Source organism: Psammomys obesus, unplaced genomic scaffold, assembly GCF_907164565.1.
Source record: "Psammomys obesus unplaced genomic scaffold, mPsaObe1.curated_primary_1811, whole genome shotgun sequence".
NCBI classification, from domain to species: domain Eukaryota; kingdom Metazoa; phylum Chordata; class Mammalia; order Rodentia; family Muridae; genus Psammomys; species Psammomys obesus.
This window is the reverse complement of record NW_026585686.1, coordinates 17,447,889-17,475,005: the sequence shown is the minus strand read 5'-3', so window position 1 is coordinate 17,475,005 and position 27,117 is coordinate 17,447,889.

Genomic DNA, 27,117 nt, shown 5'->3' with positions numbered 1-27,117 from the left:
ATCAGAATGGCCAAGATGAAAAACTCAAGTGACAACACATACTGGAGAGGTTGTGGAGAAAAAGGAACCCTCCTCCATTGCTGGAGGGAATGTAAACTGGTACAAACACTTTGGAAGTCAATCTAGCGCTTTCTCAGACAATTAGGAGTAGTGCTACCTCAAGACTCAGCTATACCACTCCTAGGTATATACCCAAAATTTGCTCAAGTATACAACAAGGACATTTGTTCAACCATGTTTGTAGCAGCTTTATTTGTAATAGCCAGAACCTGGAAACAACCCAGATGTCCATCAACAGAGGAATGGATACAGAAATTGTGGTATTTTTACACAATGGAATACTACTCAGCAATCAAAAGGGAGGAAATCATGGAATTTGCTGGCAATTGATGGGATCTAGAAAAGATCATGCTGAGTGAAGTATCCCAGAAGGAGAAAGACAAACTTGGTATATACTCACTTATATAGACCTACAGGATATGATAAACGTAATGAAATCTACACACCAGAAAAAGATAATCAAGTAAGTGGACATGGGTGAAAATGATCAATCCTCATTTAGAAAGACAAATGGGATGTGCATTGAGTGTATGACAGGAGTCTAACACAAAAGGCATCTGAAAGACTCTACCTAGCAGTGTTTCAAAGCAGACACTAAGACTCATAACCAAACCATGGCAGAGTGCACGGAATCATATGAAAGAAGGGGAGTTAGTATGATATGGAAAGGATAGGAGCTCTACAAGTACCAAATATATCCGGGCACAGGGCCTTTTCTGAGACTGACACTCAACCAAGGACCATCTATGGATATAACTTAGAACTTCTGCTCGGATGTGGCCCGTGGTAGCTCAGTAATCAAGTAGTTTTCCAAAGTAAGGGGAAGAAGGACTATTTCTAACAGGATCTCAAGGGCAGGCTCTTTGACCTCCCCCCCAGGGGAGGAGCAGTCCTGTTAGGCCACAGAGGAGGACTTTTCAGCCAGCCTTGGAGATACCTGATAAAACAGGGTCAAATGAAAGTGGAGGAGGTCCTCCCCTATCAGTGGACTTGGAAAGGAGCAGGGAGGAGACCAGGGAGGGAGTTGGGGAGGAGGAGGGAATGAGGGAGTGATATACAGCTGGGACACAGAGTTAATAAATTGTAACTAAAAAGAAAAATAAAAAAGAAAAAGAAAAAAAAAGGTAGAGAGAAACCATCCAAATAAACAAAATCAGAAATGAAAAGGGGGACATAACTACAGACAGTGAGGAAATACAAACAATCATTAGGACTTACTTCAAAAGTCTATATGCAACAAAATTTGAAAATCTAAATGAAATGGACAATTTTCTTGATCGATTCCACTTACCAAAGCTAAATCAGGACCAGGTAAATCAATTAAATAGTCCTATATCCCCCAAAGTAATAGAAGCAGTCAAAGAAAGTCTCCCATCCAAATAAAGCCCAGGACCAGATGGTTTCAGGGCATAATTCTACCAAACCTTCAAAGAAGAGCTAACCCCAATTCTCTTCAAACTATTCCACAAAACAGAAACAGAAGGAACACTACCAAATTCATTCTATGAAGCCACAGTCACCTTGGTACCTAAACCTCACAAAGACCCAACAGAAAAAGAGAATTTTTAGGCCAATCTCCCTTATGAACATTGATGCAAAAATACTCAACAAAATACTCGCAAAGCGAACATAAGAACAAGTCAAAAATATTATCCACTATGACCAAGTAGGCTTCATCCCAGGTATGCAGGGGTGGTTCAATACACAAAAATCCATCAATGTGATCCACCATATTAACAAACTGAAATAAAAAAACACATGATAATCTCCCTAGATGCTGAAAAAGCATTTGACAAAATCCAACATCCATTAATGTTTAAAGTATTGGAGAGATCAGGGATACAAGGCACATATCTAGTCATAGTAAAGGCGATATACAGCAAGCCTGTAGCCAACATCAAACTGAACGGAGAGAAACTTAAAGCAATCCCACTGAAATCAGGGACAAGGCAAGGCTGCCCACTCTCTCCATATCTCTTCAACATAGTGCTGGAAGTCCTTGCTAGAGCAATAAGACAGTTGAAGGAGATCAAGGGGATACAGATGGGAAAGGAAGAAGTCAAATTATCACTATTTGCAGATGATATGATAGTATATATTAGTGACCCCAAAAACTCTACCAGAGAACTCTTACAGCTAGTGAACACATTCAGCAAAGTAGCTGGATACAAAATTAACAAAAAAAATCAGTAGCCCTCTTGTATACAAAAGACAAAAGGGCTGAGAAAGATATTAGGAAAACAATACCCTTCACAATAGCTACAAATGACATAAAGTACCTTGGAGTAACCCTAACCAAGCAAGTCAAAGCCTTGTATAAAAAAAATTTCAAGTCTCTGAAGAAAGAACTAGATGAAGATATCAGAAGATTGAAAGATCTCCCATGCTCATTGCTTGGCAGTATTAACATAGTAAAAATGGCCATCTTGCCAAAAGTAATCTACAGATTCAGTGCTATTCCTATCAAATTACCAACACAATTCTTTACAGACCTGGAAAGAAAAATTCTCAACTTCCTATGGAATAACAAGAAACCCAGAATTGCTAAAACAATCCTCCACAATAAAAGATCTTCTGGAGGTATCTCCATCCCTGATCTCAAGCTGTAGTATAGAGCAACAGTTTTAAAAACTGCATGGTACTGGCATAGAAACAGAATGGTGGATCAATGGAATCGAACAGAAGACCCAGAAATAAACCACAAACTTATGGACACCTGTTCTTTGAGAAAGATGCCAAAACCATACAATGGAAAAAAGCATCTTCAACAAATGGTGCTGGTCCAACTGGATGTCTACATGTAGAAAAATGAAAATAGATTATCACCCTGCACAAAACTGAAGTCCAAGTGGATCAAAGACCTCACATTAAACCAGACACATTAAATTGGCTAGAAAAAAAAGTGGGGAATACCCTAGAACTCATTGGTACAGGAGAAAACTTCCTGAACAGAACACCAACAGCACAGGCTCTGAGATCAACAATCAATATATGGGACCAGAAAAGCTTCTGTAAAGCAAAGGACACTGTCATCAAAACAAAGCAACTGCCTACAGATTGGGAAAGAATATTCACCAACCCTTTATCTGACAAAGGGCTAATATTCAGCATATATAAAGAACTAAAGAAGCTGATACGCAGCAAACCAAGTAATCCACTTAAAAAATGGGGAACAGAGCTAAAGAGAGAACACTCTGTAGAGGAATATCGAATCACAGAGAAACACTTAAAGAAATGCTCAGCTTCATTAGCCCTTAGGGAAATGCAAATCAAAACAACCCTGAGATTTCACCTTACTCCCATCAGAATGACCAAGATCAAAAACTCAAGGGACAACACATGCTGGAGAGGTTGTGGAGAAAGGGGAACCCTCCTCCACTGCTGGTAGGAATGTAAACTTGTACAACCACTCTGGAAATCAATCTGGCACTTAATCAGACAACTAGGAATAGCTCTTCCTCAAGATCCAGCCACACCACTCCTAGGCATATATCCAAAAGAGGCTCAAGTACACAATAAGGACATTTGCTCAACCATGTTTGTAGCAGCTTTGTTTGTAATAGCCAGAAGCTGGAAACAGCCCAGATGCCCCTCAAATGAAGAATAGATGCAGAAACTGTGGTACATCTATATAATGGAATATTACACAGCAGTGAAAAATAAGAAAATCATGAAATTTGCAGATTAATGGTGGGACCTGGAATGGATCATCCTAAGTGAGCTGTCCCAGATGCAGATAGACACACAGGGTATATACTCACTCATATAGACAAACAACATAAGATAAACCCACTAAAATCTGTACATCTAAAGAAAATAACCAAGAGAGAGTTCTCTGACTAAAATGTTCAATCCCCATCCCAAAAGGCAAAGAGGATGGACATCAGAAGAAGAAGAAAAAAAAAAAAAACAGGAAACAACCTAGGAACCTGCTACAAAGGGCCACTGAAACCCAGAAGAATAAAACTGGAAACAACCTAGGAACCTGTCACAGAGGGCCTCTGAAAGCCTCTGCCCTGCAGACTATCAAAGCAGATGCTGAGCCTGATGGCCAACTGTTGGGCAGAGTGAATGAAATTTTATGTAAAGAGTGGGAAAAAATTAAGAGCCGGAGAGGACAGGAATTCCACAAGGAGAGCAAAAGAACAAGAAAATTTGAACACAGGGAACTTCCCAGAGACTCATACTCCAACCAAGGACTATTCATGGAGATAACCTAGAACCCCTGCACAGATGTAGCTCATGGCAGTTTAGTGTCCAAGTGGGTTACATAGTAATGGGAAGAGGAACTGCCTCTGACACAATCTGATTGGCCTGCTCTTTGATCACCTCCCCCTGAGGGGGTGCAGCCCTACCAGGGCAGAGAAGATGACAATGCAGACTCTTCAGATGAGAACTGATAGACTAAGATCAGAAAAAAGGAGAGAAGAATCTCCCCTATCAGTTGACTTGGGGTGGGGCATGCTTGAAGAATGGGGAAGGAGGGTGGGATCGGGAGGGAAGTTGGGAGGGGTTTATGGGGGAACACAAAGTGAATAAAGTGTAATTAATAAAAGTTAAATAAAAAAACTCACACTAAATAAAATCAAAAGGAGGGACAAACAAATACACATCAAAAACAACCACTACCCCCACCAATAACAACAAAAACAACATAGCAGGAATTAATAATACTGGTTATTAATCCCTCTCAAGGTCAGTGGTTTCAGTTCCTCAATTAAACACACACACACACACACACACACACACACACACACTAACAAAGTGGCTTTTGAAACAAGATCAACCTTTTGCTGCATACAAGAAACATACCTCAACATCAAGATAAAGGATTGGAAAAGATATCCCACGCAAATGAACCTAAGATGCAAGCTGGTATAACCATTTTAATACCCAATAAAATATACTTCAAATTATAACTGATCAAAAGACACTAGGAAGGAAAGTACATATTCATCAAAGGAAAAATCCACCAAGATGACATTTTAATTCTTAACATCAATACCCGGAACACAAAGGCACCACAGTGTGTAAAATAAACACTACAAGCTTAAATCACAGACACACACAGATGCACAGAGAGAGAGAGAATATGACAGACTTCAATACTCAACTCTCAACAATAGAGAGGTTACCCAGACAAAAACTAAAGAGAGAAATACTGGAGTTAACAATTGTTTTGTTTGTTTGTTTGTTTGTTTGTTTGTTTAAAAAGGGACCATATATATATATATATATATATATATATATATATATATTTATACAGAATATCACCCAAACAGAAAAGATTATACATTCTTCTCTGTACATCATAGAACCTTCCTCAAAGTTGACCACATAACCAGATTCAAATAAAGTCTCAACAGGTAAAAAAAAAAATTAAAATAACTCCCTATGTAATGTCAGAATAAAATACATTGATGCTATATATAAACAACAACAGAACAATAGAAAACACACATACTTGTGGAAACTAAAAAACTCCTTACTGAATGAATAATGGATCAAGACAGAAATAAAGATATAAATTTAAGACTTTCTAAAATTCAGTAAACATGAATACAGAGCATATCTCAACCTATGGAACACAAAGAAAACAATGTTAAAAGAAAAATTCATTCCACTATATGCCTACATAAAAATTTTGAGAGATCTCATACTAGCAACTTTACATCACACAAGAAACTTCTAGAACAAAAAGAAGCAAACACATACGAGAGTAGTAGAAACCAAGAAATAAACAAACTGAAAGTTGAAATCAATCAAACAAGAACAACTTATAATAATACAAAAAAATCAATAAAACAAAGTTATTTCTTTGAGAAAATCAACAAGGTTGAAAAACCTTTATTCAAACTAATTAAAAGACGGAGAAATAATTTCCTAGTTAAGATCCTAAACTCTTTGGTACAGGAGAAAACATCCTGAAAAGAACACCAACAGCACAGGCTCTAAGAGCAAAAATCAATAAACAGGAGCTCATGAAACTGAAAAGTTTCTGTAAAGCAAAGGACACCATCATCAAAACAAAATGAATGCCTACAGATTGGAAAAGAATTTTCACCAACCCTGTATCTGACAAAGGGCTAATATCCAGTATATATAAAGAACTAAAGAAGCTGAAAAGCAACAAACAAAGAAACCAATTTAAAAAAATGGGGAACAGAGCTAAACAAAGAACTTTCGATGGATGAATATCGAATGGCAGAGAAACACTTAAAGAAATGTTCAACATCATTAGCCATCATGGAAATACAAATCAAAACAACCCTGAGATTTCACCTTACACCCATGAGAATGGCCAAGATGAAAAACTCAAGTGACAACACATGCTGGAGAGGTTGTGGAAAAAGGGGAACCTTCCTCCACTGCTGGTGGGAATGTAAATTTGTACAACCACTCTGGAAATCAATCTGGTGCTTTCTAAGACAAATAGAAATAGTGCTTCCTCAAGATCCAGCCATACCACTCCTAGGCATATATCCAAAAGAGGCACAAGTACACAATAAGGACATTTGCTCAACCATGTTTGTAGCAGCTTTATTTGTAATAGCCAGAAGCTGGAAACAGCCCAGATGCCCCTCAACTGAAGAATGGATACAGAAATTGTGGTACATCTACACAACGGAATATTACTCAGCAATGTAAAACAAGAAAATCATGAAATTTGCAGGTAAATGGTGGGTACTGGAAAGGATCATACTGAGTAAGTTGTCCCAGAAGCAGAAAGACACACACGGTATATACTCACTCATATAGATATGTAATATAGGATAAAACCTACTAAAATCTGTACATCTAAAGAAACTAAACAAGAGGGAGGACTCTAACTAAAATGCTCAGTACCATCCTGAAAGGCAAAGAGGATGGACATCAGAAGAAGAGGAAATCAGAAAACAACCTAGGAACCTGCCACAGAGGGCCTCTAAAAGGTTCTGCCCTGCAGATTATCAAAGCAGATGCTGAGACTTATGGCCAACTGTTGGGCAGAGTGCATAAAATCTTATGAAAGATCTGGAGAGGACAGGAACTCCACAAGGAGAGCAACAGAACCAGAAAATTCGAACACAGTGGTCTTTCCAGAGACTCATACTCCAACCAAGTACCATGCATGGAGATAACTAGAACCCCTGCACAGATGTAGTCCATGGCAGTGTAGTGTCCACATGGGTTACATAGTAATGGGAAAAGGAACTGCCTCTGACATAATCTGATTGGCCTGCTCTTTGATCACCTCCCCCTTAGGGGGGAGCAGCCTTACCAGGCCACAGAAGATGACAATGCAGCCACTCCTGATCAGATCTGATAGACTAAGATCAGAAGGAAGGAGAGGGGACCACCTCCCCATCAGTGGACTTGGGGAGGGGCATGTAAAGAAGGGGGAGAAAAGGTAGGATTAGGAGAGGAGGAGGGAGGGGTTTATGGGGGGATACAAAGTGAATAAAGTCTAATTAATAAAAGTTAAAAAATGTGGAATGAAAAAGAAAATCAGAAACGAAAAAATAGGACATAACCACAGACACCATGGAAATCTAAGGAATAATGACATAGTTTAAAGATCCTATACTGCACTAAGTTGGAAAATCTGAAAGAAATGAATAATTTTCTCAGTAGGTAGCACTTACAAATGTTAAATCAAAATCAGATAAACAATTTAAATAGAGCTATAGGAATAAATATAGAAACCCACAGCTAGAAATTCTGAAGAAAGTGGAAGATCTTGGAATACTCAGTGTCAAATGGAATGTCTCTTACAAATCCCTCCCCTCAGAGCTCAAGAACCCCCAGACAGGGGAAGAAGAAAGACCATAAGAGCTAGAGGGGATTGAGAACACCAAGGTTCTCTAAATCAATACGATCAAAGTTCACATGAACTCACAGAGACTTCAGAAGCATGCACAGTGCCTGCAGTGGTTTATGTTGGATCTTCTGCAGTTATGTTATGGCTTCCACCTTAATGATTTTATGGAATTCCTAAGAATGTGAACAGTTTTGATTCCTGTGGTTTCTCTTGGGCTTTCAATTGATTTGTTGTCCAACTTTTATATGATAATTTCTGTATTATTATATTTTTATTTTGTTATATATTTTTAAAAATGAATGAATGCATGAAAATGAATGTAAGAAAACTTAGCCACAAGGGTAAAGGTGAAAAAATGAACTGTCATTTATACCTGCTGGGAAAATCAGTTTTTTCCAGTAGAGTGATAATAGGTATATCAACCAGTTCAGGACAGTCCCATGTTCACAAGCGGTTGACCAATATATAATGGACCCCACAGTTATTCTGTGTGTGCTTTAATCTGCATACAGTTTGGTGGGGTTTTCTGTTTTGGTTTGGTTTGGTTTATTTCTTTTTGGGCGTTCTCTTATTTTGTTTTCTTGGGGTTAGGGAGGTGTATTTTTTTGAGAAGGAACTTAAAAGTGGATAGGTAAATTGGGGGGAGGATCTGAAAGGAGTTGTGTAAAGGGAAGAATAAGTTCAAAATATATTTAAATTTTAAAATTGTATTATGTAATAAAAATATAATAATAATAAAAGGCCTAGCAGAGACTAATCCCCCAACCAAGGACCTAAAACCCCTGCTCAGATGTAGCCCATAGATTCAGTCTCCAAGTGTGTTCCCTAGTAAGGAGAGCAGGGGCTGTCTCTGGCATGAACTCAGTGGCAGGCTCTCTAATCACCTCCCCCTGGGGAGTGCAACTTTGACAGGCCACAGAGGAAGACAAGGCAGCCAATCCTGATGAGACTTGATAGGCTAGCATCAGATAGAAGGAGAGGAAGATCTCCTCTATCAGTGTACTAGGGAAGGGCCATAGGGGAAGAAGAGGGAGGGAGAGTGGGGTTGGGAGGAGATGAAGGAGAGGTCCACAGCTGGGATACAAATTGAATAACTTGTAAATAATAATAATAATAAGTTTAAAAATAAAAGAAAGAAGGAAAAGAAAGAGAAAGAAAGAAAGAAAGAAAGAAAGAAAGAAAGAAAGAAAGAAAGAAAGAAAAGAGAGAGAGAGAAGGAAGGAAGGAAGGAAGGAAGGAAGGAAGGAAGGAAGGAAGGAAGGAAGGAAGGAAGGAAAAGAAAAAAGGCCTCTGGAAAGGACAACATGCTTCTTAACTCATAGGTTCCATGGAAAATACAAAGTATGGTTCAGCAAACATAAAGCACCAATATGCCTTATATGAGCTTGGAGGAATGACAACATGTTCCTTCCATACTTGGTTAATTTCAATATTAGAGGAGCCAAACACCCAGCTGTTCCAAAATGAGAGGACCCAACACACATCTTTTATCTCAGATAAGTATGAAATAAATCATCATGATCCATTTTCAGTATTATAAGGAATCATATAAGGAGAAATTTGATACCAGGGCCCTATCTTCCCTAGGAAGCACATGACCCCTGCTTGCCTAAGCACTTTTTGGCTTATCCTACAGTTAACAATTTACAGACATGATCAAGCCCAAGTATAATGAAAGAGAATAGAAATCTTGATCCCAAGGAAGGTAGGGAACTGAGGGTGGGAATTTGACTATACAACCTGAAAAAATTAAAAAGAAGGCAGAAAGTTTTGACATCAGAGACTATAAAGCCACTGTTTTGGATCAATTCAACAAGCCAGCCTTTTTGCCTTTTCTCTAAGCCAGGGTTTACATTAGTTCTCCATATCTAGGTTTCTTTCTTAAAAATAAATATTGCAGCCAGTCCTGAAGAGACCTGATAAGCTAGGGTCAGATGGATGGGGAGAAGGTCCTCTCCTATCAGTGGACTTGGAAAGGGGCAGGGAGGAGATAAGGGAGGGAGGGTGAGAATGGGAGGGAATGAAGGAGGAGGCTATGGCTGGGATACAAAGTAACTAACCTGTAATTAATATAAAAAATAAAAATAAGAAAATAAATAAATTAAATAAAGTTCATTAGCAAGATAGTGACACCAGCTTGTAATCACAGGACTTTGGAAGTGGAGACAGAAAGATCAGTAAAAGGTCATGCTGTGCTGCATAGCAAATTTGAAGCCAGTCACCATACCTTTAACATGGCACCATACCTTAAACACACACACACACACACACACACACACACACACACACACACACACGGGATGTTGGGGAGTACAGATCACAGACAACAGAGTAGCTTCTCCTTTTAAGCTACTGATGAGAATGATACGTATTTCAATGAATAACTGTGATCACTTGACCTGTCTTTATCTCAATGTTATTCTGCAGTGACAGAGTATGCACTAAATTTTAAATGTCAAGTACAATTTATGAAATAGTATGAGAGACTGACCACTTTGAGATCATAATGCATGAATCTTTTTCTTGTCAATTATGTCTGTTACCAGCCCAAAGACAGACATACAACATTTTGCCAAAAAAAAAAAAGAGAAAAACTTAAAATGACAAGAAATAAATGGATGACAGATTTTAATGTCAAGTTTTTGTTGGCTTTAAATATAAATAAGCCATTTCAATGTCAAAGTCGAAATTAACCCTTGAAGAGAGGGGTGAAGAGAAGAAACAGTAATGTAGATTAAAAACAGGAATCAATGACTTGAAAATAAAAAAATACTTATAATACTAATTAAACTTGAGATCTAGTTCTCTGAAAAACAAACCATATAGATAAATGTCAAGAACTAACAAAAGACATGATAAGGTACCTCAAAGAAAATAAAATAAAAAAATAATTCTTAACATGTTAAAAGATCTTAAGTGTCACTAGAAGTAAATGTAAGCAATCATGTCTGTAAGTAGACAGTTATCGGGCAGAGTAGACAGTACACTGGCTGAGGTCAGCACACTTGGTAACAGCCCATATGTGGGCAGGCAGATTGAAACAACCACTCATGTGTATTTTTCATGGAAAAGTGACTTGGCATATATTAAAGAATTCACATTCCTTTGTGGCAATCCAGGAAATTATGCCCCAAATGCAATTTCAGGTGCACAAAAAGATGATACACAGGGCACTTACTTAGAACATTCCCCCACAGAATTCCAGTGTCATGTTGTAAGTAGTCCAAATGTCCAACAATGAAGTGTTACAACAAAACAATGAAGCACAGCAAATGAAAAGCTGAGACAGTTCTACATGTAACATGAAAATCTTCAAAATCAAACCATCTTAACATCAAGGAGCTTGGATGGCATCAAGAAATGTGTGTACAAATAAGGAAGAAGAAAGAAAGGGATGAAGGAAAGAGGGAAGAGGGAGGTCATTTGACTTCAGGAGGCATGTAGAGGTGAATGCATCTCTTATCAGTAGCTGAATGACTCAGGGATGCACAAATATCACTTGGTTCCTGGGGAACCTTTGGGTAAAAACATCCTTTCTATTTATTTTAACTTTTATTAATTATACTTTATTCACTTTGTATTCCCAAAAAATCTTTCCCTCCTCTCCTGCTAATCTTACCTTTCCTCCTCCTCCTTCACACATGCCCCTCCCCAAGCCCACTGATAGGGGAGGTCCCCCTGTCCTTCCTTCTGATCTTAGTTTATCAGATCTCATCAGGAGTGGCTGCATTGTTATCTTCTGTGGCCTGGTAAGGCTGCCCCCCCCCTCAGGGGGAGGTGATCAAAGAAACGAAATTTAAATGAAAACATTTTGGAGAGATGGGGGGAGTTAGAGAGTAGATTATCATCATATTTCATTGTATACATTTATGGAATTCTCAAACAAAAGACATCTAAATAAACACTTGTAACAAAGTTCAGGAAATATTCTTATGATACACAAATATTTAGGGTTGCCTGACTTATATAATGCTGCCAAGCAGACCTGGCAAAACCAGAACAAATCTGTTAGAATCTTAGGCTAAGGGCCACTCTCATCCTAACACAAAACTATTGATACAAGAAAGAATAACTCAAGCAAGGAAGGGCAAGAGTGACCAGGGAGAAGGATTTTAAAGTGGGTGGACCTGGATGTTTTTTGGAGAAGTTTTTGAAGATTTGGTCCAAACAGGTCTTTTCAACAATGTTCAGTCATGTGCCAACATGATAACTTATTATTAAATGTCATGAGAGTAAGAATCTTTTACGTATGTGATCCAATGATCAGCATCCATATTATTTTTATATCTTTGCCTTCTCTCTTGGCTTCCGCAGGCTTCTCTGAATTCAGCCCCATATCCAGCCTAAAGTGCATAGCCACTGGGAGATGAGATGATGCTATTTGGCATGCTGCTTGCCTGATGCCACACTGGAGAAGTGGGTTTCAGGGAGGAGTACTCAGGATAGGGATTAGGAGAATCATTCAGATCCCCTTAACTTATTCCACTAACAATCATGACCAAGCACTACTGGTGAGTCTCCCAAGATGCTCTCAGACATGCCATATCAGAGTTTGTCTGGATCCACACCGCACTGATGTTTTTGCTCATGTGATCAGAACATTCAAATTTTTACCACTCTGTCTCAGTAAACCAAGGAATGGTTTAGAATGAGGTGGATCTTCCAACTTTCAGTGAGTCCATTCTTTGAAATTATCTTGCTCACCCACAGATTTTTAAACCTATCGAAGTGAACAAGACAATGAAATTGTAAATTCTGAAGTTATGATTTTCTTGCAACATGTATGTGGGGGGGTAGACAATTTAAAATAAAACAGCTATTATTGGCCCAATATACTTACAGGTTTGGGCCAAGGCTGACTTTTTTTTTTAATCTCTTCACAGCCTGATCCTAGCCCCAACTCTCCTCCCAGTCCCACTCTCATGCTCCTCCATACCCCGTTCCCCTCTCTCCTTTTTCTCGGAGAAAGGGAGGCCACCTAGGGGTGCCAACCATTCCCTCCCCTTGACACCAGACAAGGCAGCCCAGCTATGGGAAATGGATCCAAAGCAGGCAACAGAAACCCATATGATGACCAAGCTGCATGTCTGCTTAGGTCCAACCTGTGCATGCACTTTGATTGGTGGTTCATCCAGACTAACTTTTATAGGCAACTTCATAGCCAGTTATTCAGAAACTCCAAAGAGACCTAATGGCCACACATCTGAGGACCAAGAAATGAGCCTCATCAGTTGATAGGATTGTAAGAAAGTTAAAGAAATGTAGTAAGACTTCTGAGCAGTTCTTACATGCAGCTACTGAGTAAAAGCAAAGTTGCAGGACCAGAGGGGGAGCTTAGCAGCTAAGAGCACTTGCTGCTCTTTGAGAGGACTGAAGTTCAGCTCCAAATATCCACATTGGGAAGTGCACAACTACCTGTAACTACTGTTCCAGGTGATCTAGTTTCTTTTTCTGGTCTCCATGAGCCTCCACACTGACATGCACACACCCACACACATACATCTTTTTAATAGAAAAAAGTAAAGTAGCAAAGAAGCAGTAATGTCTATTGACAAATCAGATTTCGAGAAAACAGTAAAGCATCAATTATATTAAAATCCAAATAATTATTTTTGGCAGGTGCAATTTGGCATCCAGATGGACCACACTAAACAATTCAATTTTATTTTAATTATTTAAGTATCATGTTGTGAACCACTTACTTGGCAACTAGAAATGTTGAAAATCTGTTAATAGGAACCATACTGTGGCTTGGCTCTATGGAGGAAGGCTTTCTGCAGTCTCTCATTTATAGTTGCACTCTGCTTCAGGTGGCTGCAGGCTCCTGAAAGGAAGAAGGGAAGGAATGGGCTCCAACTTTCTTATGTGCAGCAGGCCCTGGCATTCACACTCTACTTACACTGGTTCAATCAATCATAACAGCAGATCAGTGTCAAATTGAAAACAAAAATTCTATGAGATTATACATTAGTTCTTTTTCTGTTGCTGTGATGATTAAACAGCATTGATCAAAGGCAACTTATGGAAGAAAGTTTATTCTGGATTATTATTCCAAAGGAAGAGATCAGAAAGAAAATCATTGGAGAGGGAGGTAGAACAGGCAGTTGAGAGATTATATCTTCCATTCCAAATGATACAGAAAGCTGCTGGAAGTTAGATGAGGCTATCAACCCTAAACACCTAATCACAATGACTTACTTCATCCAGAAAGTCTGTACCCCTAAAAGATCCACAATCTCTGCATAGCCACATGAAAACCAAGTGATCTAAGTCCTGAACCTATGGGGGATATTTCTTATTCAAACCATCACATTCTATTCTCTGACTCCCACCACCTCATCATAAGACAAAAGGAATTTAGTCTAAATTTTAAAAACCCCTGCAATCCTTAACAATCTCAACACTTTAAAACTCCAAATTATCTTCTAAGATTTGAGGTGATCTCTTAATTTTATCCTCCGATAAAGTAAAAAAAATTACATAGTCCCAACATACAATGGCTCAGAATATGCATTGTAATTACAAAAGGAAGGATTGGTTTCACAGTAAGAAAATATTGTGTGAAAGCAGGATTTAAATCCAAACAGAAAAAATTCCAAATCCTGTAGCTCCATCTCTGATGTCAAAGGGCTTAGATAGCAACACTCTGCCAACTTTGATACTAGTAAATTTTCTGTCTTTCTGTGTCTCTGTCTTTCTCTGTTTCTGTCTCTGCCTTTCTCTCTCTGTGTTTCATTCCATTTCCTGTATGCCATCTTCTTCACTTTCTTTTTTTAAAATTCTTTATTAATTACACTGTTTTCACTTTGCATCCCCCCTGTGGTTCCCTCCCTCCTCCATCCAAATCCCTCCCTTCCTCCACCCTCTGCATGCATGCCCCTTCCCAAGTCCACTGATAGGGCAGGTCTCCTTCTCCTTCCTTCTGATCCTAGTCAATTAGGTCTCATCAGGAGTGGCTGCATTGTCTTCTTCTGTGGCTTGGTAATGTTGCTTCCCCCTCAGGGGGAGGTAATTAAAGAGCAGGCCAATCAGTTCATATCAGAGACAGTTCCTGTTACTATTACAATGGAAACCACTTGGATACTGAACTGCCATGGGCTACATCTGTGCAGGGGTCTTAGGTTATCTCCATGCATAGTCTTTGGTTGGACTATCAGTCTCAGGAAAGACCCCTGTGCTCAGATTTTTTGGTTTTGTTGCTCTCCTTGTGGAGTTCCTGTCCTCTCCAGATCTTGCTGCTTCTCATTTTTTTTATAAGATTACCTGCACTCGGGGGGGGGGGAGCAGGCGGAGCCAAGATGGTGACTAGCACACACAGTTTCTGAGCTATGGAAGGGCTAAACCTCTGAGTTGGTGAGTGGTAGGACCTCTAACCCAGGAAAAAAAATGGAGAGGATTTCTAAACAACAGGGAACAACACAGGAGGTAAAAATTTTGGTCCTGGACACCTGGGGGACTTGGTTGGGGAAGGTGAAAAAATGATCATTTGATCTCCCAGCACTCCCCTCCCCCAGACCTCCCTCCTCCTTGGCGCAGTGGACTCATCTTTCTCAACACAGACCTAACTGCCTGGGGTCAGCAGCCACTAAGGCAGAGCTCCAAGCGCTTTAGCGGCAAATGCCAGCAGTACATGTCTCAGAGTCCTAGATTTGCACGGTGGCTGCACCATTCTCCCAGGGCCAGAGTCTGCTAGACGCCATACTAGCTTCACAGGATAGGGATCACTGACAGTACGGCCCGCCCAATGACACAGTGACAGAGAATATTCTATATACTCACCAAAACCAGGCAGAAACGCCATACAAGCTAGACACACCAGGGGCTAGGCCTCCCAAGCTTGGAGAGCACAGTGAAGAGACCCCAGGACTTCCCAGAAAGTATCTGGACTAGCAACCCAGTCTCCAGTTACAGCGGGACTTTCTAAGCTGGTGGCAGAGCAGCACTGAGCTGGCAGGGCACATCAGCCCTTCAGTTTAAGACTAACCAGGGCCAAACCAGAGAACAGAGAGCCTGGTTACCCCGATCCCTACTAACGTGACCACCTTGAAATCTCCAGCTGCAGCAAGACCTCATAACCTGGCAGTGACAGCAGCACGGAGCTGGTGGAGCACATCAAAGAAGCAGGGTCAAATCAGAGATCAAAGAGCCCAGATACCCCGATCTCTGCCAAGTGACCTGCCTGTAAGTGAGTGCACCCTTGAGAATCTGCAGATACCCAGATCCTGGGTCCTTCTAAAACAGAAGCCAGGCATCGAACCCTCTCCCACCCATATACCCACTTTGGGAAACAGAGGGGCACTTGGGACATTGAAGTTCCTGCTCTGTGGGTCTAATTGAGGAGTTAAGGCAGTTAATACCAGAAATTGTGCTGCGATCATCACTAGCGCCTGCAACATATACAGTGCAGAGACCCTCCCACAAACTCAACATTAGCTATCACTCTGTCCCTCAAGACACACATCCATGCACACTTACACACACATACACAAACACACACACACACACACACCTGCACGCCTGCATTTGCTCCTTTTGAGCCTGTGTACTTTTCTCCCACAGGTACAGGGACCTCCTCAGCTTCCTGAAGAACTCTGCAAACGCCAGAGAGAGAGTACCAGTCTGATCTGCAGAATCCAAAAACAAACAGGGAATGTTTCAGATAAGCCAATGGCCAGGGGTAGGCAAAAGAACATTTCCAACATAAATCAGGACATCATGACTTCACCAGCAAACCCCAAAATTGATGGATACTCTAATTCATCAGAAGCACAGGAAAATGACTTTAAAGCCATGCTTGCCCAATTATTTGAGGCTCATAAGGAGGAAATGAACAAATCTTTCAAAGAGTTGGCCAGTCAATTGGAGGTAAAGAAAGAAGAAATAGACAAAACCCTTAAAGAAACACAGGCAAACATAGCCAAACAAATAGAGGCACAAGTAGAGATAAAATTGGTGGCATATAAAAAGGAAATGAACAAAGAAATAGAGACCATCATAGAGAGATAGGAATCCAAATTCAAACAGGTGAAAGAGATAGTGCAAGGCATGAAAACAAAATTAGAATCAATAAAGAAAACACAAACTGAGAAAACACTTGAGCTGGAGAACTTGGAGAAAAGATCAAGAACCACAAAAGTAAGCATCACCAACAGAATACAAGAGATGGAAGAGAGAATCTCTGGAGCTGAAGACACACTTGCAGAAATTGATACTTCTCTCAAAGAAAAAGTAAAATCAGAAAAGTTCCAATCACAAAATATCCAAGGAATCAAGGATGCTATGAAAAGACAAAATCTAAGAATAATAGGAATTGATGAAAAAGAAGAGTTCAGGCTCCAAGGCCCAGAAAATATTTTCAAGAAAATTATTGAAGAAAATTTTCCCAACTTAAAGAAAGAGATGTCCATAAACACAGAAGAGGCCTACAAAACACCAAATAGACTACACCAGAAAAGAAACACATCACGTCACATCATAGTCAAAACACTAAATCTACAGAACAAGGAAAAGATATTAAAAGCAGCCAGGGAAAAAGGCCAAGTAACATATGAAGGTTGACCTACCACAATCACACTGGACTTCGCATCAGAAATTATGAAAGCCAGAAGGGCCTGGGCAAGTATCATGGAGACTCTAAGAGATCACAAATGTCAACCCAGACTACTATACCCTGCAAAGCTTTCAATCAACATAGATGGAGAAAACAAAATATTCCATGATAAAACTAAATTTACGCAATATCTACACAGCAAACCAACCCTACAGAAGATACTAGAAGGAAAACTCCAATCCAACAAAAACAACTTCACCCAAGAAAACAGTTCATACAGGTAATAACCCAACAAAAATGAAAAGAAAACAAGCAAAGAAACAGGGTAGGATCACCAACTCCATTACAAAAGGAACATGCATTGGTCACTATTATCTATCAATATCAATGGACTCAACTCACCAATAAAAAGACACAGGCTAAGAGAACAGTTGTGGAAAAAGGATCCAACATTCTGTTGCTTCTAGAAACACACCTATGCAGCAAAGATAAAAACTACCTCAGAGTAAAGGGCTGGAAAAATGTTTTTCAAGCAAATGACTACAGAAAACAAGCTGAGGTAGCTATCCTATTATCTAATAAAATAGACTTTCATCCAAAGTTAATCAAAAAAGATAAGGAGAGCCACTATATTCTCATCAAAGGAAAAATCCACCAAGAGGATATCACAATCTTGAATATCTATGTCCCAAATACAAGAGCACTGACATTCGTAAATGAAACATTATTAAAGCTTAAATCATACATTGATCCTAATACCTTAATAGTGGGAGACTACAACATCTCACTCTCATCAAGGGACAGATCAACTAGACAGACACCAAATAGGGAAATGAAAGCACTCACAGAATCCCTAAATCAAATGGACCTAAAAGACGTCTACAGATCTTTTCACCCAAACTCAAAAGAGTACACCTTCTTTTCAGCACCACATGGAACCTTCTCCAAAATAGACCATATAGTGGGTCACAAAGCAAGCCTCAATAGATACAGAAGGATTGGAATAATCTCTTGTATACTATCTGACCATCATGGACTAAAGCTGGACATCAACAACAACAGAAACAACAAAAAGCCTACACTCACATAGAAACTGAACAACTTACTACTCAACAACAGCTGGATCAAGGAAGAAATAAAGAAAGAATTTAAAGACTTCCTAGAATTCAATGAAAATGAAGGCACAACATACCCAAATTTATGGGACACATTGAAAGCAGTGCTCAGGGGAAAAATTATAGCACTAAGTGCCTGCAAGAAGAAATTCATAACATCACATACAAACAACTTAATGGCCCAACTGAAAAACCTAGAAAAAAAAGAAGCAGATACACCCAAGAGAAGCAGACGGCTGGAAATAATCAAACTCAGGGCTGAAATCAATCAATTAGAAACAAATAAAACTATTCAAAGAAACAAAAAGCTGGTTCTTTGAGGAAATCAAGAAGATAGACAAACCCTTAGCCAAACTAACTAAAAAGCAGAAAGAAGCTATCCAAATGAGCAAAATCAGAAATGAAAATGGGGACATAACTACAGACACTGTGGAAATCCAAACAATTATTAGGTCATACTACAAAAGCCTATATGCCGCAAAATTTGAAAATCTAAATGGAATGGATAATTTTCTTGACAGATTCCATCTACCAAAATTAAGTCAAGATGAGGTAGAAAAACTGAATAGGACTATATCTCCCAAAGAAATTGAAGCAGTCATTAACAGTCTCCCTTCCAAAAAAGCCCTGGGCCAGATGGCTTCAGCGCAGAATTCTACAAGACCTTCAAAGAAGTGCTAACACCAATTCTCCTCAAACTCTTCCACAAAATAGAAACAGAAGCAACACTACCAAACTCATTCTATAAAGCCATAGTCACCTTGATACCTAAACCACACAAAGATCCAACAAAAAAAGAGAACTTCAGACCTATCTCTCTTATGAACATTGACGCAAAAATACTCAATAAAATACTTGCAATCCGAATCCAAGAACACATCAAACATATCATCCACCATGACCAAGTAGGCTTCATCCCAGGCATGCAAGGATGGTTCAACATACAGAAATCCATCAATGTAATCCACCACATAAACAAAATGAAGGAGAAAAACCACATGATCATCTCCTTAGATGCTGAAAAAGCATTTGACAAAGTCCAACACCCATTCATGTTTAAAGTATTGGAGAGATCAGGGATACAAGGCACATACCTAAAGATAGTAAAGGCAATATACAGCAAGCCTATAGCCAATATCAATCTCAATGGGGAGAAACTTAAATCAATCCCACTGATATCAGGGACAAGACAAGGCTGCCCATTGTCTCCATATCTCTTCAACATAGTACTTGAAGTCCTAGCCAGAGCAATAAGACAACTAAAGAAGATCAAGGGGATACAAATCAGAAAGGAAGAGGTCAAAGTGTCACTATTCGCAGATGATATGATAGTATACATGAATGACCCCAAAAATTCAACTATAAAACTCCTTCAGCTGATAAACACCTTCAGCAAAGTGGCAGGATACAAAATCAACTCAAAAACATCAGAAGCCCTCCTGTATACCAAAGACAAAACGACTGAGAAAGAAATTAGGGAAACAACACCCTTCACAATAACCACTAATAACACAACATACCTTGGTGTGACTCTAACCAAGGAAGTGAAAGACCTGTTTGAGAAAAAATTCAAGTCTCTGAAGAAAGAAATCGAAGAAGATCTCAGAAGATGGAAAGATCTCCCATGTGCTCATGGATTGGCAGGATTAAAATTGTGAAAATGGCCATACTGCCAAAAGCAATCTACAGATTCAATGCAATTCATATCAAAATACCAACTCAATTCTTTACAGACCTTGAAAAAAAGATTCTCAGCTTCATATGGAGAAACAAAACACCCAGAATCTCCAAAACGATCCTGTACAACAACAGATCATCTGGAGGTATCTCCATCCCCGGTCTCAAGCTGTACTATAGGGCAACAGTAATAAAAACTGCATGGTATTGGCATAGAAACAGAGAGGAGGATCAATGGAACCACATATAAGATCCAGAAATAAACCCACACACCTATGAATGCTTGATATTTGACAAAGAAGCCAAATCCATTCAATGGAAAAAAGACAGCATCTTCAACAAATGGTGCTGGTCCAACTGGATGTCTACATGCAGAAAAATGAAAATAGATCCATATTTATCACCCTGCACAAAGCTAAAGTCAAAGTGGATCAAGGACCTCAACATAAAACCAGACACTTTAAATCAGTTGGAAAAAAGTGGGGAACAGCCTAGAACTCATTGGCCCAGGAGACAACTTCCTGAACAGAACACCAACAGCACAGGCTCTGAGAGCAACAATCAATAATTGGGACCTCATGAAACTGAAAAGCTTCTGTAAAGCAAAAGACACTGTCATCAAAACAAAACAACTGCCTACAGATGGGGAAAGAATTTTCACCAACCCTTTATCTGACAGAGGGCTAATATCCAGTATATATAAAGAAATAAAGAAGCAGAAAAGCAACAAACCAAGTAATCCAATTAAAAAATGGGGAATGGATCTAAACAGAGAATTCTCGAAAGAGGAACATCAAATGGCAGAGAAACACTTAAAGAAATGCTCAACCTCATTAGCTATCAGGGATTTGCAAATCAAAACGACCCTAAGATTTCACCTTACACCCATCAGAATGGCCAAGATCAAAAACTCAAGTGACAATACATGGAGAGGTTGTGGTGAAAGGGGAACCCTCCTCCATTGCTGGTGGGAATGTAACCTGGTACAACCACTTTGGAAGTCAATCTGGTGCTTTCTCAGACAATTAGGAGTAGTACTACCTCAAGACCCCGTTATACCAGTCCTAGGTATATACCCAAAATTAGCTCAAGTACACAACAAGGACATTTGTTCAACCATGTTTGTAGCAGCTTTATTTGTAATAGCCAGAACTTGAAAGCAATCCAGATGTCCATCAACGGAGGAATGGATACAGAAATTGTGGTGTTTTTACACAATGGAATACTACTCAGCAATCAAAAAGGAGGAAATCATGAAATTTGCAGGCAAATGGTGGGATCTAGAAAAGATCATTCTGAGTGAAGTATCCCAGAAAGAGAAAGACAAACATGGTATATACTCACTTATATAGACCTACAAGATATGATAAACATAATGAAATCTACACACCTAAAGAAGATAATCAAGAAAGTGGACAAAGGGGAGGATGATCAATCCTCATTTAGAAAGACAAATGGGATGTACATTGAACGTATGACAGGACTCAACCGCAAAAGGCATCTGAAAGACTCTAACTAGCAGTGTTTCAAAGCAGACAGTAAGACTCATAACCAAACCCTAGGCAGAGTGCAGGGAATCATATGAAAGACAGGGAGTTAGCATGATATGGAAAGGATAGGAGCTCTACAAGGACCAAATATATCCGGGCACAGGGTCTTTTCTGAGACTGACACTCAACCAAGGACCATCTATGGATATAACCTAGAACTTCTGCTCAGATGTGACCTGTCACAGCTCAGTAACCAAGTAGATTTCCAAAGTAAGGGGAACAAGGGCTATTTCTAACAGGATCTCAAGGGCAGGATCTTTGACCTCCCCACCCTCCCAGGGGAGGAACAGTCCTGTTAGGCCACAGAGGAGAACTTTGCAGCCATCCCTGAAGATACCTGATAAAACAGGGTCAAATGAAAGGGGAGGAGGTCCTCCCTTATCAGTGGATGTTGAAAGGGGCAGGGAAGAGACCAGTGAGGGAATGTGGGGTTGGGGAGGGAATGAGGGAGCAGGATACAACTGGGACACAGAGTTAACAAAATGTAACTAAAATAAAAAATAAAATAAAATATTTTATAAAATTAAAAAAAAAAAAGATTCCCTGCACTCTGCCCAAAGTTGCCCATAAGTCTCAGCATCTGATTTGATAGTCTGCAGGGCAGAGCCTTTGAGAAGTCCTCTGTAGCAGGCTCCTGACTTGTTCCCTCTCTTCTCCTTCTTCTGATGTCCATCCTCTTTGCCTTTCTGGATAGGAATTGAGCATTTTAGCAAGAGTCCTCCCTCTTGATTAGTTTCTTTAGATGTGCAGTTTTTAGTAGGTTTATCCTATATTATATATCTATATGAGTGAGTATGTAACATGTGCATATTTCTGCTTCTGGAACAGCTCACTCAGGATGATCTTTTCCAAATCCCACCTACCTGCAAATTTCATGATTTCCTTGTTTTTTATTGCTGAGTAATATTCCATTGTGTAGACATACCACAATTTGTGCATCCATTCCTCCACTGAGGGGCATGTGGGCTTTTTTCAGCTTCTGGCTATTACAAATAAGGCTGCTACAAACATGGTTGAGCAAATGTCCATATTGTGTACTTGAGACTCTCTTTGTTATATGCCTAGGAGAGGTATAGCTGGATCTTGAGGAAGTTCTACTCCTATTTGTCTGAGAAACCACCAGATTGATTTTTAGAGTGGTTGTACAAGTTTACATTCCCACCAGCAGTGGAGAAGGGTTTTCCTTTCTCTACAACCTCTGTAGCATGTGTTGTCACTTGAGTTTTTCATCTTGGCCATTCTGATGGGTATAAGGTGAAATTTCATGGTTGTTTTTATTTGCATTTCCCTGATGGCTAATGAGTTTGAGCATTTCTTTAAGTTTTTCTCTGCCATTTAATATTCCTCTATTGAGAATTCTCTGTTTAGCTCTGTACTCCATTTTTTAATTGAATTACTTAATTTTTTCTGTTTAACTTATTTAGTTCTTTATATATACTGGACATTAGACCTCTGTCAGATATAGGGTTGGTAGAGACCCTTTCCCAATCTGTAGGCTGTCCTTTTGTTCTGATGACAGTGTCCTTTGCTTTACAGAAGCTTTTCAGTTTCATGAGGTCCCATTTATTGATTGTTGCTCTTAGAGCTTGTGCTGTTGTTTTTCTGTTTAGGAAATTGTCTCCTGTGTCAATGGGTTCAAGGCTCTTCCCCACTTTTTCTTCTAAGCGGTTTAGTGTGTCTGCTTTTTTGTTGAGTTCTTTGATCCCCTTGGACTTAATAGTTTTGTGCAGGGTGATAAGTATGGATCTATTTGCATTTCTCTACATGTAGACATCTAGTTAGACCAGCACCATTTGTTGAAGATGCTGTCTTTTTTCCATTGAATGGTTTTGGCATCTTCGTCAAAAATCAGTCTTCATAAGTGTGTGGATTTATGTCAGGGTCTTCTATTCGATTCCAATGATCCAACAGTCTGTTTCTATGCCAGTACCATGCAGTTTTTAGTATGTTGCTCTATAGTACACCTTGAGATCAAGGATTGAAATACCTCCTGAAGAACTTTTAATGTAGAGAATTGTTTTAGCAATTCTGGGTTTCCTGTTATTCCATATGTAGGAAAGAATTTTTCTTTCAAGGTCTGTAAAGAATTGTGTTGGTAATTTGATGGGAATTGCATTGAATCTGTAGATTGCTTTTGGTAAGAGGGCCATTTTCACTATATTAATCCTGCCAAGCAATGAATATGGGAGATCTTTCCATCTTCTGATATCTTCTTCTAATTCTTTCTTCAGACACTGGAAATTTTTCCATACAAGTCTTTGACTTGCTTGGTTAGGTTCACACCAAGGAACTTTATGTCCTTTATGGCTGTAATGAAGGGTATGTTTTCCTAATTTCTTTCTAAGCCTTTTGTCTTTTGTATACAAGAGGCTACTGATTTTTTTTTGTTGTTGTTGTTAATTTTGGATCCAGCCACTTTGCTGAAGGTGTTAATCAGCTGTAGGAGTTCCTGGGTAGAATTTTTGGGGTCACTCAGGTATACTAACATATCATCTGCAAATAGTGGTACGTTGACTTCTTTCAAATTTGTATCCCCTTGATTGCCTTCAATTGTCTTATTGCTCTAGCAAGGACTTCAAGAACAATGTTGAAGGGATAGGGAGAGAGTGGGCAGCCTTGCCTTGCCCCTGATTTCTGGGGGAATGATTTAAGTTTCTCTCCATTGAGTTTGATATTGGCTATAAGCTTGCTGTATGTTGTGCCTTAATTTTCATTGAATTCTAGAAAGTCTTTAATTTCTCTTTTTATTTATTCTCTGACCCAGCTGTCATTTAGTAGCAAGTTGTTCAGTTTCCATGTGTGTGTAGGCATTTTGCTTTTTTTGTCATTGAGGTCCAACTTTAGTCTATGGTGATCAGATAGGATACAAGGGAATATTTCAATCTTCTTGTATCTGTTGAGTCTTGCTTAATGAACAGCTATATGGTCTATTTTGGAGAAGGTTCCCTGAGATGCTGAGAAGAAGGTAAATTCTTTTGTGTTTGGGTGAAAGGTTCTGTAAATGTCTGTTAGGTCCATTTGATTCATGACCTCTATCAGAGTTTATGTTTCTTTGTTTGATCTCTGTTTTGTTGACCGTTCCTTTGTTGAGAGTTGGGTTTTGAAATCTCCCACTATTAATATGTGGGGGGGGGCGTCTATGTGTGGTTTTTATTTTATTAAAGTTTCTTTTACAAATGCGGGTGCCCTTGCATTTGGGGCATAGATGTTTAGGATTGTGATATCTTCCTGGTGGATTTTTCCCCTGAAGAGTATGAAGTTTCCTTCTCTATCCCTTTTGATTAATTTTGGTTTAAAATCTATTTTATTAGATATTAGAATGGCTACTCCTGCTTGCTTCTTGCGTCCATTTGCATGGAAACCGTCTTCCAGCCCTTTCCTCTCAGGTAATATCTATCTTTCTGATTCAGGTGTGTTTCTTGTATGCAACAGATTGTTGGGTCTTGTTTACACGTCCATTCTGTTAGTCTGTGTTTTTATTGGAGAATTGAGTCCATTGATGTTGAGAGAGATTAATGACCAGTGGCTGTTAGATTCTTTGATATTGATGTTGGCTATGATAGTGTGTTTGTGTGTTTGGCTACTTTTTGTTTTGCTGTAGTGAGGTTATTTATTTCCTGTGTTTTCTTGAAAGAAGTTAGTGTTCTTGGGTTGTATTTTTCCTTCTAGTGTCTTCTGTAACACTACCTAATGTGTGTAGGTATTGTTGAAATTTGTTTTCGTTGAATATCTTATTTTTTCCATCTATGAGGACTGAGCTTTTTGCTGGGTACAGTAGCCTAGGCTGACATCTGTGTTCTCTTAGGGTCTGCATGATATCCATCCAGGCTCTTCTGGCTTTCATAGTTTCTGTTGAGAAGTCAGGTGTGATTCTGATGGGTTTGCATTATATGTTACTTGGCCTTTTTCCCTTGCAGCTTTTAGTATTTTTTCTTTGTTCTGTATACTTACTGTTTTAATTATTATGTGATGCGAGGATTTTCTTTTCTGGCCTAATTTATTAGGTGATCTGTAGTCCACTTGTATTCTTATAGGCCTCCCCTTTAAATTGGGAAATTTTTCTTCAATCATTTTGTTGAAAATATTTTCTGGGCCTTGAAGGAGGGAATCTTCTTTTTCCTCTATTCCTATTATTCTTAGGTTTTGTCTTTTTATGTTGTCTTGGATTTCTTGGATGGTTTGTGTCAAGAATTTTTTAGATTTATTATTTTCTTTGATGGATATGTCGATTTCTTCCGTTGTATCTTCCACACCTGAGATTCTTTCTTCCATCTCTTGTAGTCTATTGGTTCTGCTTACCTCTGTTTTCTTTCTTAGTTTCTCCCTCTCCATGATTTCCTTCATTTGTGTTTTCTTTCATTCTTCCAATTCTATCTTCAGACCTTGAACCGTTTTGTTGATTTCCTTCACCTGTCTGACTGTGTTTTCCTGTTTTACCTTCAATTCCTTCCCCTGTTTCTTAGAACATTCCTTTGTTGTTTTTTTATTATTATTATTTCTTTCAGTGTTTTAATTATTTCCTCTCTGAAAGCCACAAACTGTTTGGCTGCATCTTCCTGTATTTCTTTACAGATGACCATAGTCTATTTATTATATCATCCCCTAAATCTTTACACATTTTTATTGCTTCCTTCATTAACCTCCTTCATAAGCATAGATGTAAGGTCATTTTCTTCAATTTCACTTATGTTAGGGTGTCCAGGGCTACTTGTCCCTGGATAACTGGGTTCTGGGGATGCCATATTTGCTTTGTCTTCTGTTGGTTATGCTTTTTCTCTGGCCTCTACCCATCTCTCTGTCTCAGGTGTTGTCTGTTAATTTCTGATGCCTGCTGGGTCCTGGGGTAGGGAGAATCCACTTGGAGGGGTTCTGAAGTTCTCCTCTGCTTCTTGGGTATGGTCAACTGAATAGTGGTGCTTCTCAGGAATTGTCACAGTTCACTTCAGATGTATGGAACTGTGTAGTAACTGTGGAGTTCAGGAAGGCTCTCCTCTCATCAGGAGAGGTCCTGGTGATGGCTGCCCTGCTGCTGGGTTTCTTGTTCTGAACTTAGTGAATAGCAGCTATTGCTCTTAAGGTGTAATTGTTGGGTGCAGCCCTCTTGAAGAACCAGGGATTCCCACAGTTTTCCAGTTTAGCTAGGGATAACTGGTTGATCTTTGGAGCAGTATCTGAGGACTGCTGTAATGTCTCTCTGGCTTTTGTAGGTCTCAGGATGCAGCTGTGTGCCCCAGTGCCCTAGCGGTACTCAATAATGGCGGGTGAACACAGCGCTCATGCCTGCAGTAGAAGGCTAATGCCTAGAGTCTGTGTGAATCCAGAAAGTCTTTTGGAGCTGGGTGTCCTAAGCGTTGGACCTGATGA